Genomic DNA, 16,865 nt, shown 5'->3' with positions numbered 1-16,865 from the left:
CAAACCACCAGCTAAGGATGGATCCGGATGGCTGAACATCCGAATTATCCGTATTCGTATCCGTTTAAAATGTAAATATGGATATCCGTATTCGTATTCGGTTTTAATTTGGATGTCATATGGATGCATCCGAATCCGACTTTGAGAACTTTTCTCTATCTGATTCCATATTCGTATTCGAAAAATATCCGATCACATTCGTATCCGTCCGTATCCGCAAAGAAAAAGTGACTAGTGAGACAATGTTAAACTTATCTTTATATCTAATTACTTAATGATGTACGCTATTTAAATTATTTAGAAAGCTAGATAACTAATAATATATTTATTAAAATTAGTAATGATATAAAAATTAATTTTAATTATTTAATATATTTATTTCATGATTAACATTATTTTATATGAGTCAAATTATTTATTTATTTAATGATAAAATCTTTTATATAGCTTAATTATTAAGTATTTAAATATTTATTTATTTTACTTTTAAAATTAGTATTATATATTTAATATAAAAACTATACATAGATAATTATATTCTATTTTTATTAGCTATCTTCTAATCATTTATTTCCTACTTGTATAATGATTTTGATCTACTGTAAAATTGTTGACAAAATAAACTGATACTCGTGATAGCTCTATGTTTCAAATCGAGAAGGTATCCGAATTCGAATCCGAATTCAAACTATCCGTTTTGTATTCATATCCGACGAGATTCATATTCGTATTCGTATCCGGATCAAAATGTGGTAAAAAATAACATTCGGATCCTTCCGAATAGCAACCCCATGCCACAATCGTCTGAAAAGCCGGGGGCGTGTTCCCCGGTCCCACCCTCCGCGTCCGTCCACCCCGTCCCCGTCCCCTGCGACCCAGCGCCGGTCGCCCACGCGGCCCCGTGGGTCCACGTCCCTCCACCATCACGTGTCAAGGAGTGGCGGGCCCGCCCCATGCCGTCTGGGTCCGGACCCACCTACCCCCGCAGGCCACCCCGTCTGGGCGTGAAAGTCTGGAGCCCATTTAGGTATTTTGACGGCCCAGTAAGTAAGGAATAGGGCCCGGACTTCTCCTACTGCCGGCCCATTTCGAACTCTCGACAGATGGCGAGCGGCCGACCGACCCGCTGAGTCGCTGACCGAGGGAGGGGGCGCTCCGGGCAGAGGCGCAGGCGCGCAGCCCCCGCGCCGCCGCGCCCGCGAAACGGCAGCCGGGATGCCCGCGCCCGCCTGCGCCTGGCGGCAGCCGGGCTTCCTCGGGCGGCGGCCTTCCGCGGGGCTGACGCCCCGCGGCCTCCACGAGTCCACCCTGATTAATGAAAATCGAAGCGCGCGCGCCTGTGGCTGCGGCTGCAGGTGAATCCTCGGCGGGTGCTTCGGCATTGATTAGGTTTGGGCTGCAACCCTTTTTTTCTGTGTCTCTGTTGATGCTGCATTCCAGTTGTTTGGATTCGGTGGTGCTCCTGCATTAATTTTTTTTCTTCAGATTCTTCCCTGTGCCGGTTGTTGGTAGAAAACCGAAACCTAGCATTTCAGTCCGCTCTGTTTTGGCGCTCCCAGATTTTCCGGAGTTCAGGATTCCGGAATGCAGGCCATAGGAAACCAGCTGCGAAATATTAAGAAAAAGAAATTCACTGGACTAGATGAAACAGAACAAAAACATTTGCCCTTAAATTATTTTAAGTAGATCATCGTTGCTAAACTCTTGTTCAAATGGGACTGGATAGTGCTGATTTTTACGGTGGTTTGGGCGTATACCGATGTGATGTGGCATTTTTGACCGCTCATGGTATAGTGCATTTTAGTATTTTAGGGAACTACTATGTGAAAGTAATGCCATCGAATCGTTCAGGATTCATTTGATGGGATTTTTCTTTTGGCTGTGGTCATGCCATGCCCAAGACCACTCCAAAAGGCAGTTATCATGGAAATTACTGCCATTACAGTTCACTGCTGAGTGACCTCAGTCCTTCCATAAACTGCCCTCATACTTAGCATGTCAAATTTGACTCTAGAAATGAAAATAGCAGAGGAAGAAATTGAGGTTTGCATATATTTATCGGTTAGTTTTAATCCAGCTTCCAATGTAGATTTATTTTTTCTTGAAACTATTACTTCAAACCTCAAAGGGTGTGAAGCTGTGAAAAAACATGGTTTTACTCTTTTTCCATATAAAAAATGAATAAATATAATGTCAAGGTTCTGATGTATTATTGCATCATCGTGTCTCTTGTCCATGAGAACTTTTATGTGCACCAGTCCAAGTCAACATGCAATCCAAATGAGGCGATTTCAGACTTCTTAAGTTTCTTGTCTTTTTCTAAATTAATAACATCTATGATGTCTATATAATGCTGGGAATCCATGTCTCCCTCTGAATCTATGATAGCGCATCCACCAGGATTTCTCTTTGCTTCCCATGGTGGAACACCACCCTGTGATGGGAAACCTTTCAGTTCTGCTTCTGGATGATAACCCAACTTCCTCGTGGATCATTTCAAACATGCTTGTGGAGTCTGGTTTCAAAGGTGCTTTCCAATTTTGAAGATTTCTATTTAGGAATTCTTTTTATGTTCCTTTGTTTCCGCTTTGATTCCAAAAAAGTAAGTGTGTTCTAGAGGAAAGAAGAAAGTCAGTTGGTGCACGGTTCGGATTTGCTATGGTTATTGAATTTCAGCAACCGTTACCGTGTTCGATTAGTCATTTAATAGGATATTTATTATCTAGGACCAACATGGATATATAAATTTTCTTCTCTCTGACACTCTCAAGTTTTATATGATAAACTACCTATTTCATAGCTACTCAGAATGTTTGGTGTGGTTGACATAACGACTGCAAAAAGGCCATCTCAACTATTCATGCTCTACCCTTCGACCTGGATTATGTACCTTTTTTCTTTTCTTCTAATTCCAGATAGATCCCTTTTGAATTGGGGACTCTTTTTTGTTTTAGTTCATCACCCAGGAATTGGACCTGTAGGTGTTTAGATCTTATGAATTGATTTAAGATGCCGTAAACATTACCCTTTCCAAGTAATCTGAGATTTTTAATGAAAGCTGAGGAACTTGTGTTTTGTAGTAATTCTTGCTAGTTACCCTGAAAAAGAATTCCAATATTCGTTAGCTCTTCTCAATATCATGGCTTCTGTCTGATTCCTGAAGCTGATAGGGAAGAAACACATTTGTCTAAATCTGTTCGAAATTTTTTTAAAAGAAATTTCTTCTTTGAGGAAGGCGTAGAGGAACTCAGGTCATCTGCCCAAAAAGTGCACCTACAATGTGATAGTCACAGGGATGCTGTTCAAGGATGTTTGGTACTCCCTCCATATAGGATTTAGATGACGTTTTGGACAAGGTTTGAGTCAAACATTGGAAATATAAATCATGAATAACTTTTAAGTTATTGAGATTGAAAAAGTGAAATTATATGAATAGATTTGTCTTAAAAAACACTTTTATAAAAATATAAATATATCACTTTTCAACAAATATTTTTATAAAAATAAGCAGTCAAAGTTATGCTTTGAAGACCGTGTCGCTGTCCTAAACGTCATCTATTTCCTATATGGAGGGAGTATCTTCTCTATATGTGTGCGTTTGATTGGATTCCGATCTTGGGTTCTCAGAATTTCTATAATTTATATTCCATATCACGCAAAACAGGTGTAAATGTGGCGTTTCAGATTCTAATTTCTGAATATTCCATTTTGTCGCACATCATAAATTTGCATGTGCGGTATGACGTTTTAGGTTCGAATTTCGAAATGCCTGAATATTCCATTTTGTCGCATATCATAAATTTTCAATTTCTGAATATTCCATTTTGTCGCACATCATAAATTTGCATGTGCGGTATGACGTTTTAGGTTCAAACTTCGAAATGCCTGAATATTCCATTTTGTCACATATCATAAATTTTCAATTTCTGAATATCCCCTTTTGTTGCATTCCTTTTTATCGCATATGATAAGCTGTATGACGTTTTAGATTCTGATTTCTGAATATCATTTTCGGTATGCCATTTTAGATTCTTGTGTTTGCTTTGTTCAGAACTCCAAAACATTAATTGCCGATCAAATGTCTCTCAATCAGGGAGTATTACGTACTAAAAGCTGTAGTAGTAAATGAATTTTTTTATTGAATTTATTTTTTCAGTATGCTAGTTTCTGGGTCACCCTGCCAAACATAGGACCCAAATTGTCAATAGGCTCCCCAAGAACATTAAAAATGTCCTCGGAGGATGACTCAAACAACTGGAACACTGAGAAAAGCTCCCATTTCTTGAAAATTGATTATCAAATCTTCTGATCAATCAAATTTTCAATTCCCATCAAGTTACACAGATCTATTCAATACATTGTAACATTTTTTTTCTCTCCAAGCATTTTTAATCTTACCTGTATTGTTGCATAGTTATCCCCTTCCAAAAAGTGGAGATGGCCCTAGATTTTGTTAAAAGCAGGGCTGCTATCGAGGAGGTGCTTGATTTGGTATTGGTGGATGTTCATCTTCGCAATATAGCACCAGGCTCTTTGGCAAACTCTGAGCTGCTCCACCACATACTAAATGAACTTCAAGTCCCTGTTATCAGTAAGTTTATATTCAGAGTTCTATTATTTTAAGAATTTTGCATCAGTCCCAAACTCACTGTTACAGGATTATTTTTCCTTATTTACAGCAATGTGTGCTCATCACGATGAGGAGGCACTCTCTGAAAATGTGGCCCTGGGAGCATGTTCCTATGTGCTCAAGCCATTGGACACAGCAAGCTTGAACATGCTGAAGCAGAAAGCATTAGAACACAAGTCTAAAAAGGCAACACCTCAAGGGCCAATTCCTAATAGGACCAAAAGTGGAATGGTTTCATCATCTACTGAAAGGCTCCAGGAAATGCTTATCCTAGAGGGAAACAATTTATCCAATCCTGGAAACAGTGAATTTGAAGTGCCAGAAGTTGAAAAAGCACATGGTTGTTCAAAGAAGCTGGATCGAGTCACATGGACTGTTGAGCTCCATGAAAAGTTCCTGGATGCTATTGATGTTCTTGGGGACAACTGTAAGGACTAAGGATATCTAAAATTTGAATTAACCTTTGTTACTTTTTATTAGCTGAATGAAAACATGACCTTGAGCTGTTTGTTTTTTGGGGTGTACCAGATGCTACACCAGAGAAGATTCGGAAGCTGATGAATGTGAAAGGTTTGACCTGTAAGCATATAAGTAGCCATCTACAGGTGGGGTGATTGATTAATTATTTGCATCAAAGGACTCATCAGTTAAAACTTCTTTATAACTTAAATTTTCAATAGTGCGGCTTCCATTAGCAGTACACCAATTTTGTTAGCTTGAATCTTCTTGTAAAATGAAGAAAATACACTATTTTAGGATAGTCATGATTAAGCAGCAACAAGCTGATGACCTGTGCTGTGCTGGCTTATTTTGTTTTGAATATTAAAAGTTTGTCCGACCCTTCTGTTTATTACATTTTTGCCTGTCCCCCCACTGCCTTGGACTCGGGTACATGGCAGGTAAAAGGATTTTGGATGGCTATCCATTGTCATTGTTTTCCCCTTGTGGGACCGATTGATTGTGGAATCCTCTAACTTACCAGCCACCGTCCTCATTAACCCTTTTATCATCCTACCACTAAATTATAATATGTTACCTCAAAAGAATTATTAACCAAATTTAGTGGTACCTCCCATGGGCCTTAAAAACACTGGCATCCTTGACCCAGTGGAGTATTGTTATGCTAAAGTGCCACGTAAGTGTATTATCAGTTTTACCTTAAATATTGTGACTTATTAATACTTTCTCGATATTTTTCCTTCTTAAATATGATATAGAAACATTGGTCACGCAAACGGAATGCAAATCAAGGAGGGCAGCACCAGAGGAATGCCAGCACAAAACTAGTGTCTGAACTGATAGGATCAGGACAAACTGCAGCCACTACTGAATCCATCACACCCAGAGTTGATGCAGACATCAGGGAGGCATACCCCTCAAGGATGTGGAAACAGGTGAAGGAAGAAGCAGCTTTGAAGACTTACAATCACACATGCACATCTGGAGTTTCCAGAGATGGCACAAAGTCTGTGTGGGATGAGTACCAAAAGGCGGAGGCGAGCGCGTCGGCCGCCACGGCAGCGTCCTTGCCTCTCCTCCTGCCCCGCGCTTCTCCGCGCGCCGCGGTGGGGGCGGAGGTGCGGCGGCAGGTGGGGCTCGCGGCGCCGCTGGTGGTCTGCAGCCTGCTGCAGTACAGCCTGCAGGTGGTCTCCGTCATGTTCGCCGGGCACCTCGGGGAGCTCTCGCTCTCCGGCGCCTCCGTCGCAGCCTCCTTCGCCAACGTCACCGGCTTCAGCGTCCTAGTACGTAGCAACCGCGCTTCAGTTTAACTCCGTGGTACTGCTTGTGCATGACTAGTAGCAGGGAAAAAAATGTGAACCGGAACATGTACATCGTAGACGTAGGAGCTACTTGTTTGAGCACTTTATAACCAAAATTAGTTCGAATTCTGTGAATATTGTGTAATTAATCCAATTGGTTTTCCACGTGCTTCATAATTGTACTAACTACATAACTGGTAGTAGTGACTAGTGAGTACTGAGTAACAACAACAGAGTGTGTATTTTAAGTTGTCTGCCCAATGCTGAATGCTCTACTGCGTGATGCACTGATGCCTACTGTAATACAAATAAATTTAATGATATCTGTGCCCCTCATTTCCATGTGAAGCTGGGTATGGGAAGCGCACTGGATACCTTTTGTGGACAATCATATGGAGCAAGACAATATAATATGCTTGGGACACACACACAAAGGGCTATAATTGTTCTTATGCTTATGGGTGTGCTTCTGGCCTTTATTTTGGCCTTCACTGGTCAAATCTTTATTTCTCTTGGTCAAAATCCTGAAATATCATCTGAAGCTGGACTGTATGCTCAGTGGTTGATTCCTGGTCTTTTTGCATATGGTTTGCTTCAGTGCCTCACCAGATTCCTGCAGACCCAAAATATTGTACAAATATTGGTAGTTTGCTCTGGACTCACTTTGCTACTTCACATTATGCTATGCTGGTTCCTGGTTCAAACTTTTGGCCTTGGTCACAAAGGTGCAGCTTTGGCGATCTCAATATCTTATTGGTTCAATGTGGCATTGCTAGCAATATATGTTAAAATCTCTGAAGCTGGCAGAAGGAGTTGGAAAGGATGGTCTATGGAGGCAGTAAGGTTAAAGGATGTCAAAGGATATATGAGGCTAGCCATTCCATCTACTTTTATGACCTGGTAAGCCTGATATGGGGCATCATTGGGAAAAAAAACACAAACATGTATTTCAATAAGCTCTCAATGATAACTCTATGTTTTGATGTGTGGTTTACCTACTTTCTGCATGGAACTGGTTATTTGAATTGCAAGATAGCTCAGCTTGGAGTATTGGGCATTTGAGATGGTGGTTCTGCTAGCAGGATTTCTTCCAGATCCAAAACTGGAAACTTCGATTTTGTCCATCAGGTAAGGAAACCAAACTAATAACTTCTTTTAGATCCAACATTGTTCTGTAACATGGGTCATCACTTTACAGTTGCATGTGTGTTTCCATTTTCATTTCTCATGATAGCCGTGTCATGTGCATCAACCATGCATCATGGATTACCCTGTCAGTGTTTGTTGTGAAGTGACTTCGTCTCTTTTGCAGCCTAAACACAATGTGGATGGTTTATACAATTCCAAGTGGCCTCAGCAGTGCAACAAGGTCAGAGGAGCATAAATTAGGAATGTACACCTTGTTTTTTGTTTTTTCGACATTAACATAAAAAACTTGCGGTTAACTAGTTTTGATCCATGGTTCTTGTTGCTTTGCAGTATTAGAGTGTCCAATGAATTAGGTGCCGGGAATCCACAGGCAGCACGCCTATCCATTTATATTTCAGGAATCATGTGCCTAACTGAAGGCCTTTTTATAGCTATCACCACTTTATTGGTGCGAGATATGTGGGGTTACTTATACAGCAACAAAAAAGAGGTTGTGAAGTATGTGTCGATGATGATGCCGATTCTTTCTACTTCTGACTTCATGGATGGAATACAATGCACGCTATCAGGTTTGGGATAAATACATGTCTAGTAAATACATTTGCATCACAATGTATTTCTGCTCCCTGTTGAGAAATTCAAGTGCAGGTATCATAATTTGTGTGTCAGATTGCATAGATGCTAACTTTTGTTTTGTCTGATCACTTGATTTTGGACTCATGGTGCAATCAATTCATGTAAATTAATTGCTTCCGCCATAGCCGGTTGATATTAAAATGATCATAGATCCAATGTGCTCGATGATCTCAAAATAAAAAAGATTCAAAATGTTTTTTATGGCCAGCTACAGGTGATAGGGTTTTACCAGTATGCCAACAAGCATACAACCCAATTGGGACCAGTGCCATTCCGAAACTATTACTTTTACTATGTTTCGTATCGTCAACTCTTTTACTAATAAAGAAACTGACACAAGTCCTATATACAAGAGTGATAGTTCCTGTGCTGACATATAAAATAATCGGTTCTCAGTGATTTTTTTATGCCACTTTGTAATCATAATAGCAATAATTCTTTATCTAACTGATATTATTCAACATTTTTTGGTTGTCTGTTATGGCATTTAAGGAGCGGCTCGAGGATGTGGCTGCAGAAAGTATGTTCACTTATCAACTTGTTTGCTTACTATGCTATCGGTCTCCCTTCAGCTGTTACTTTTGCATTTGTTCTGAACATTGGTGGCATGGTAAGTTCTATGTTTTATGCTATTCTAAAATATATTTGTGGATCTTCCCGCTCCTGGTCTGAGATCCTTTCATGTGCCCAGGGCCTTTGGTTGGGAATTATATGTGCAATGGCAGTGCAAATATTTGCTTTGATCGTGTTTGTTGGAGTATATTGAGCGCATGTGTATAGAGGCCCATCTAGAGGCCCATGTATTGGATCTATATATACCCACCCATCTAGGGTTGGAGGAATAGACTAATTATCCCGTCATTATGGTATCAGTAGATTAGGTTTAGGTTTCCTCTGTTTTCCAGCCGCCTCTGTTCTCCAGCCGGCGCCTCCTCTGCTGCCCGCCGCCGCCGGCTCATGGCCGGCCGGCCGCCGGCGCCGCCGGCCCCCTCCCTCTCCCTCTCCTCTTTCCCTCCCCTCCCTTCCTCCTCCTCTGCTCCGGCTGCAGGCGCCGTGGACGCGGGGCCCCTGCTTTCCCAGGGTGTTGCAGCCGCCGCCGCCGCCGCCTGGGCCCGGCCCTCTGCTCCGGCCGCAGGCGCTCCATCCGCCGCCGCCTGGACTCCTTCTCGCGCGCCGCCGGTCGCGTGGCCAAGAGCCGCCGCCGCCGCCGCCGCGGCTGGCGCCGGCCCGGAGGTGGTGGGGACTGTGGGACCCGCGGAGCCGCGGATCCAGGCGCCGCCAGGGCCGCCTGGACCACAGGCAACGCCGCCTGGGCCGCCAGAGCCGTAGCTGCCGCCCCAGCAAGGGCCGCACGCGCCCCTGCTGCTGCCTGAGGCACCAGGGGCTGCTGCTGCCGCCGCTGCCACTGTGCAGGCCGCCCACCGCGCTGCCGTCGCCGCCGGGAAGCTGCCCGTCATCGACGCCGCGCCTGATCCCGCGTGGCCTGGCCTCGGGATGTCGCCCACGGACGCGCCGATCTCCGCCGCCGCCCTCCGCGGGCATCAGGCCGCCGCCGCTCTCGCTGCGGCCCTCCTCGCCGCCAAGTCCGAGGCTTCGGCGGCCCAGGAGCGGGTCCGCGTGGCTGCCCTCGCTTGGGAGCGCGAGCGTGCCGCGGCCGACGCCCTCGCCCTCCGGGTCGTCGAGGCGGAGCGCTTCCTTCGCGTCTCCTCCGGCCAGCCCGTCGACCCCGAGCACGGCACCTCCTCCTCCCACCAGGCCCCGCCCGCTAGATCTGGAACTCGGTACGACCCGACTGACCCCATGGTCGCCCAGCTCCACCTCCAGGCGGCCGGCGTCCAGAACATCAGGGCTCTGGTCTCCGTCCTCCTCGACCCCGCGTCCTCCTCCTACGGCCGCTGGCGGGACCAGGTCCTCCTCACCCTCCGCCGCTACGCCCTCGACGACCACGTCCTCGTCGACTCGCCGATCGAGGTGCGTGACGTGACGTGGATGCGCCTTGACAGCGTCGCCCTGTCCTGGATCTTCGGGACCATCTCCCTGGATCTTCAGGACCTCGTCAGGACGCACGGCGGCACCGCGCGGCAGGCCTGGGTGGCGCTCGAGGGGCAGTTCCTCGGCAACGCCGAGTACCGCGCCCTCCAGCTCGACGCCACCTTCCGCACCTTCGTGCAGGGGGACCTCTCCGTCGGTGAGTACTGCCGGCGGATGAAGAGCATGGCCGATGCTCTTCACGACCTCGGGGATCCAGTGTCCGATCGGGTCTTGGTGCTCAATGTACTACGGGGACTGAGCAGCACCTACGACCACCTGAAGGGCTGGATCGCCCGCCAGAGGCCCTTCCCCACCTTCCTGCAGGTCCGGGACGACCTCGCCCTCGAGGAGATCACCAGTGGTCTCGCGCCCGGATCCTCCTCGCCCACCACCGCCGCACTCGTTGCTACTCCACCGGCCTCCTCCACCGCTCCTGCCACCTCCCTCCTAGGTGCTGCTTCCGCCGGGCAGACCGGAGGAAGGGGGGCCGTGGACGTCGCCGGCGACGGGGTGGTGGTGGTGGCACCGGTGCCCCTGCCTCTGGGAACACCGGTACCGGTGGGGGCCGTCGGGGCGCGCCGACACCGGCTCCTGCTCCCACTCCTGCCCCTGCCACTGGAGGTACGCCCTGGCCATCCTTCATCAACCCATGGTCAGGGCGCATCTCGATGTGGCCGTTCCAGGGTCCGGGAGGGGGGCCTCGTCCTCAGCTCCAGCCGGCGGCCATGTTCACTGGTGCTGCTCTACTCTTCGCGCCGTCCTGGACCCCGCCCGCTCAGCCCAGCCAGCCGCCGACCTGGCCTGGCGGGTGGGATCAGGCCGCTCTGGCGCAGTCCTTCAGCACCATGGGACTGACGCCGCCGACCAGCACCGAGTGGATCGCTGACTCGGGTGCCTCGTTCCACACCACTCCCGATGCTGGTATCCTCTCTTCTGTCCGACCCCCACACCCTTCTTGTCCTTCTTCTATCATGGTTGGTGATGGGTCTTGCCTTCCTGTCACCGCCGTGGGTTCTGCTCCTCATCTTCCTAATGTTCTTTTTGCTCCTCAGATGGTTCACAACCTTCTTTTCATTCGCCAGTTTACTGCTGACAACTCCTGTTCTATTGAATGACTCTTCTGGTCTTACTGTGAAGGATTCGGCTTCCCGGCGTCCGCTCCTCCGATGTGACAGCCCAGGGCCCCTTTACACTCTTCGGCTTCCTGCTTCCGCTTCTCCGCTTTCGGCTTCTTCTTCGTCTACTGTTTTTGCCGTGACGCCTTCTTCCACTACCTGGCACCGCCGGCTTGGACACCCCGGCCGCGACGTTTTGGCTCAGCTTAGTCGTAGTACAGATGTTCCTTGTACTAAGTCTCCTGCTGAGCACCTCTGTCATGCGTGCCAGCTAGGTCGTCATGTTAGACTTCCGTTTTCTTCTTCTTCTTCGCATGCTGCGCGTGCTTTTGATCTCATCCACTGTGACCTGTGGACATCTCCTGTACTCAGCATGTCTGGATATAAATATTACATGGTCATTGTTGATGATTTTTCTCATTACTCTTGGACTTTCCCTTTGCGCGCCAAGTCTGAGACTTTCTCTACCCTCCTCCACTTCTTTGCCTGGGTGTCCACTCAGTTCGGCCTCACCGTTAAGGCCGTCCAGTGTGACAACGGGCGGGAGTTCGATAACTCTACCTCCCGGTCTTTCTTCTTGTCTCGGGGTGTTCAGCTGCGCATGTCTTGTCCGTATACCTCTCCTCAGAACGGCAAGGCTGAGCGGATGATTCGCACGACGAACGACGTCGTGCGCACCCTTCTGATCCAGGCTTCTCTCCCCCCGCGCTTCTGGGCTGAGAGCCTCCACACCGCCACCTACCTGCTCAACCGTCTTCCGTCCACTGCTTCTCCTGCTCCCACTCCACACCACGCTCTTTTCGGTACCCCTCCTCGCTACGACCACCTTCGGGTCTTCGGGTGTGCGTGTTACCCTAACACGTCCGCCACAGCTTCTCACAAGCTGGCGCCCCGCTCGACTCGTTGTGTGTTCCTTGGGTACTCCCCTGACCACAAGGGGTACCGATGCTTTGACCTCACCTCTCGCCGCGTTCTGATCTCCCGACACGTTGTCTTCGACGAGTCGGATTTCCCCTACTCCACCTCTTCCACACCTCCTGATCCCGAGCTGGCGTCCCTGTTTCCGACTGACCCGGTGGTCCAGCCACCGTTTCCTGTCTGTCCTTTTCCTGCAGGTTTTTCCGGCGCACCGGCACCACTTCCGGTGATCCCTGCTGCGCCGAGTGCAGCCCCGGTTCCCGCGGTCGCGCCACGCGCGGCCCCCGGACCTCCGTTCGTGCCGCGCGCGGCCCCGGTGTCTCCCGCTGCGCCTCGCGCGGCCCCGGTGCCTTCCCTTGCACCTGAGCTGTACGCTCAGCCGGTGCAGGTGTACCGGCGTCGTCCGGCGCCGAACCCGGCGCTGTAGCGGTACGCTGAGCCGGTGCAGGTGTACCGGCGTCGTTCCGCGCCGACACCGGCTCCGACTCCTGCTCCGGAGGCTCCTACGACGCCGACACCGGAGCCGTCGCCGCCGCCGCCTCCTCTGGCTCCCTCTCGCGCAGAGCCGGAGGTGTACCACCCGCCGGTCATCCATCGGGATCCTCGACATATCCATCCCATGGTGACTCGGCGGATGGCGTCACAGGCCGCGACTCTCTCCGCCACCGAGGAAGAGCCGCGGGTCTCTCCGGTACCCTCCTCTGTCCGCGACGCCTTGGCGGATCCTCACTGGCGTCGCGCGATGGAAGAGGAGTACGCGGCTCTTCTTGCCAACCAGACGTGGGACCTCGTGCCGCGTCCGTCTGGTTGCAATGTGGTGACTGGCAAGTGGATCTGGACGCATAAGCGTCGGGCTGACGGCACACTGGAGCGCTACAAGGCTCGCTAGGTTCTCCGGGGGTTCACTCAGCGGTCTGGTGTGGACTATGATGAGACTTTCAGCCCGGTTGTGAAGCCCGCTACAGTGCGCACGGTCCTCTCACTTGCGCTCTCGCGCACTTGGCCTGTGCACCAGCTGGACGTGAAGAATGCATTTCTTCACGGCACCTTGTCAGAGACTGTTTACTGCTCTCAGCCTGCGGGATTTGTGGACTCGAGTCTTCCGGATATGGTCTGCCGGCTCAACAAGTCTCTCTATGGACTGAAGCAGGCTCCACGGGCTTGGTACTCTCGGTTCGCCACGTTCTTGCTGACACTGGGAGTTCACCGAGGCCAAGTCTGACACGTCTCTCTTCATCTACCGCCGTGGGGATGAGACGGCATATCTGCTGCTATATGTCGATGACATTGTGCTCACAGCTTCCAGTCAGCAGTTGCTTCAGAGTGTTATCTCCTCTCTGCAGCAGGAGTTCGCTATGAAGGATCTTGGTCAGCTCCACCACTTCTTGGGCGTCACTGTTGAGCCTCGCCCGTCTGGTCTCCTTCTGCACCAGCGGCAGTACGCCCTCGATATTCTGGAGCGGGCTGGGATGACTGATTGCAAGCCCTACTCCACTCCAGTCGACACTCAGGCGAAGCTATCTGCTGATCTGGGTGATCCGGTGGCTGACCCTACAGCCTACCGGAGTCTGGCCGGCGCTTTGCAGTATCTCACCTTCACCAGGCCGGACCTCACCTACGCTGTTCAGCAGGTCTGTCTCCACATGCATGATCCCCGGGAGTCACACCTTACTGTGCTGAAGCGTCTCCTCCGGTACGTCCGTGGCACTGTGGACCTCGGTCTGGTACTTCACCGCTCGTCCTCTGCTGAGCTGGTGGTCTACACCGACGCTGACTGGGCTGGCTGCCCGGACACTCGTCGCTCCACCTCCGGCTACGCCGTCTTCCTGGGCGGCAACCTGGTCTCCTGGTCGTCCAAGCGGCAGCCGGTTGTCTCCCGCTCCAGTGCCGAGGCGGAGTACCGGGCTGTCGCTAACGGCGTGGCGGAGGCGTCCTGGCTGCGACAGCTCTTGGCGGAGCTCCACAGCCCGCTCGCCAAGAGCACGCTCGTCTACTGCGACAACGTCAGCGCCGTGTATCTCTCCACCAACCCCGTCCAGCATCAGCGGACGAAGCACGTGGAGATCGACCTACACTTCGTGCGCGACAGAGTCGCCATCGGCGATGTTCGGGTACTCCATGTCCCGACTACCTCCCAGTTTGCTGACATCTTCACGAAGGGGCTGCCCTCGTCGACCTTCTCGGAGTTTCGATCCAGCCTCAACGTAGCCGGTGGTTAGTTGTGGCTGCGGGGGGTATTAGCCTTTTTGTGCTATACTTGTACTCTCATCTTGTCCAGTCTTGAACACCGCTGCGCCGGTAGTTCAGACTGCGGGGGGTGTTAGCTTTCTTGTTGTCCAGTCTTGAACACCGCTGCGCCGGTAGTTCAGACTGCGGGGGGGGGGGGGTGTTGGAGTATATTGAGCGCATGTGTATAGAGGCCCATCTAGAGGCTCATGTATTGGATCTATATATACCCACCCATCTAGGGTTGGAGGAATAGACTAATTATCCCGTCATTAGTGTTGATACTTCGAACCAGCTGGGATGAAGAGGCACACCCTTAAACTTATGATGTCGCCATCAGTAATGCATGCTGTCTAGTCTCTATTGTTGAAATTGGATAGCAGCTAGTTTTAAATTTAATCTTCCCAATGTTGTCTTTGAGGGTGCAGCCTGGGCAATGAATGTACAAGTGGGGGGCAGGTTTGCATAGATGGTGAAGTGCATGCAGAATTAATCTATGTAGATTGCTAGGGTTTCTTCCCTATAAAGTTACTTTTCGAAAAACAAATCCATAGCATAAATTAATCTTTTTTTTAATTAAATTTGTTGAATGCACATCACAAAATGCATGGAATACCTCAGTTCCAAATTTTGTTTCAACCCTTTGCCCCCACCCAGGGCAGGCCTAAACATGCATAGCACTTTGCGTTTAACTTTCATGCTCGCTGGTAACTCGGCAGTAATATATTGTGGGCAAGAAACATTATATACTGGTGTACTATTTACAACCAGCACTACACTCAGGCCACCACCTCAGGAGATGCGATGTGCTGAATCTTACTATGTTCTTTATAACTAATTTATCTTGTACACCTTTTGTTTTGTTCTCTATAGGCTGAAAAGGCCCAGGCTAGAGTTCGGCATTCAGATGGAAGCATAACATCAGCCTGAATATCAGCAGTTGTGATTTTCGCTCCCTTAAGGTACTATTTTCTTTTATATAGTACATACTTCTTCAGCATTTGAGACTTATACTGGATAAAAGACATGGTCCACCTAGCAATGTGACTAGATCATGGTACATATCTGTATATCACAAATTTAGATCTACAGTTTATAAGAAAATACAGTACAGATTGTCTTTGCAAACACATTTTGTCAACTATTGCTCCAGTTGGAGCAGATGAAAATAAAAGCATGTCAACTATCGGTGTGACTAGGCTTTTATTTATCCCCCACCCCACCCCTTCTTTTTACCAGATCAGACAGTTAAGATCCATAATCAGTTTAAGAAAAACAGCACTAATCATTAAATTACTATTATGATGCATTGCTCTACCTAACAAGTTGTCTTTTCCTTGAAGTTACTTAGCTAGTGATCTAGTGTAGCTTCGACCTTAAAGAAAGCATTAAAGGATCTGATGTTACATTCCATCATGCATTAGTTGTTGATACGGCTCTCTCGATTTATACATATGATCCAGGCAAAAATGGAGAAGGTGCATCATTTCATTATAATATGCCCACCTTCTTTGAAGTCGTATTGTGGACTATTTCTGAATAAATTTTACCTAATGATATAAAGTTGACATTTTTCATGTTTCACGCATGGTACCATCCCCGAAAGAAAAGAATTCTGAAACTTCACTATGATGAGAGTGCTGCTTGATTAAACAATTTTGAAGGGAATTCTGAAGCTTCACTATAATCAAGTGATAATGATATAGAAACAGTACTAGTATAAAGTACTTAACTAGGTATCCTTGGATATCATTTATCATACATGTTCCTCCTCCTTTTGGGACAGAAGTATTACTTATGTCAAGCGGTACCTGAGTCAGCTTAGGCCTTAGGCACCCAAAAGCTACATTGCCGAGTTTAGTCAAAGGGGTGAACTGGACAAAAGCAGAGACAAAGATGTCTAAGCTGCATCTTAGTGAAGTGGTATTTTCAATGACCACACCCATTGCCTGTTTAACAGTAGCATTTCCTTCTTTTTTTTTTGTTTGGCCGCTGGCGACAATGCTTTTGTGGTATCTTTTATCCTCTCCTGTCACCATTTATCCACTCTAACTGAAATTTTCAGATGCAAGTTATAGTGAAATAATGAAATTCCAGCCTTTTGGATGCATCTGCCATTAGAGCATCAATTCTAGCTAAAATTCAACGCTACTGCTAGGTCGTTTTCGATTGTTGAAGACATAATGGTAAGAACTCTGTGCAAGTATATATGCTTCCTTTGGTCCATGGCAGCAGCTCCAATCTTGGATCTGGCAGGACTGAGCTATCAGCCTAAAAGCAAGGGTACTTGGCTTACATGTGATGGTCTTGGAGTAGTTCTTTCCGGTTTCTGCAGCTCAATGATGGCACCGTGAAAGGCGAGGAAGCAACAAAAATTTGGTAGCTCGGATCCAGGAGTGG

At 48.2% G+C, this 16,865-nt stretch overlaps 1 pseudogene; it reads left to right on the top strand.

The window, feature by feature from the left end:
• The first annotated feature begins 1,395 nt into the window (after window positions 1-1,395).
• On the top strand, window positions 1,396-15,663 carry LOC120704430 (annotated as a pseudogene).
• Window positions 15,664-16,865: the final 1,202 nt, after the last annotated feature.

The sequence above is a fragment of the Panicum virgatum genome, chromosome 4K, assembly GCF_016808335.1.
Source record: "Panicum virgatum strain AP13 chromosome 4K, P.virgatum_v5, whole genome shotgun sequence".
In the NCBI taxonomy this organism is placed as follows: domain Eukaryota; kingdom Viridiplantae; phylum Streptophyta; class Magnoliopsida; order Poales; family Poaceae; genus Panicum; species Panicum virgatum.
The sequence above is the reverse complement of the archived record's forward strand: the minus strand, read 5'-3'. Positions and strand labels throughout refer to the sequence as shown.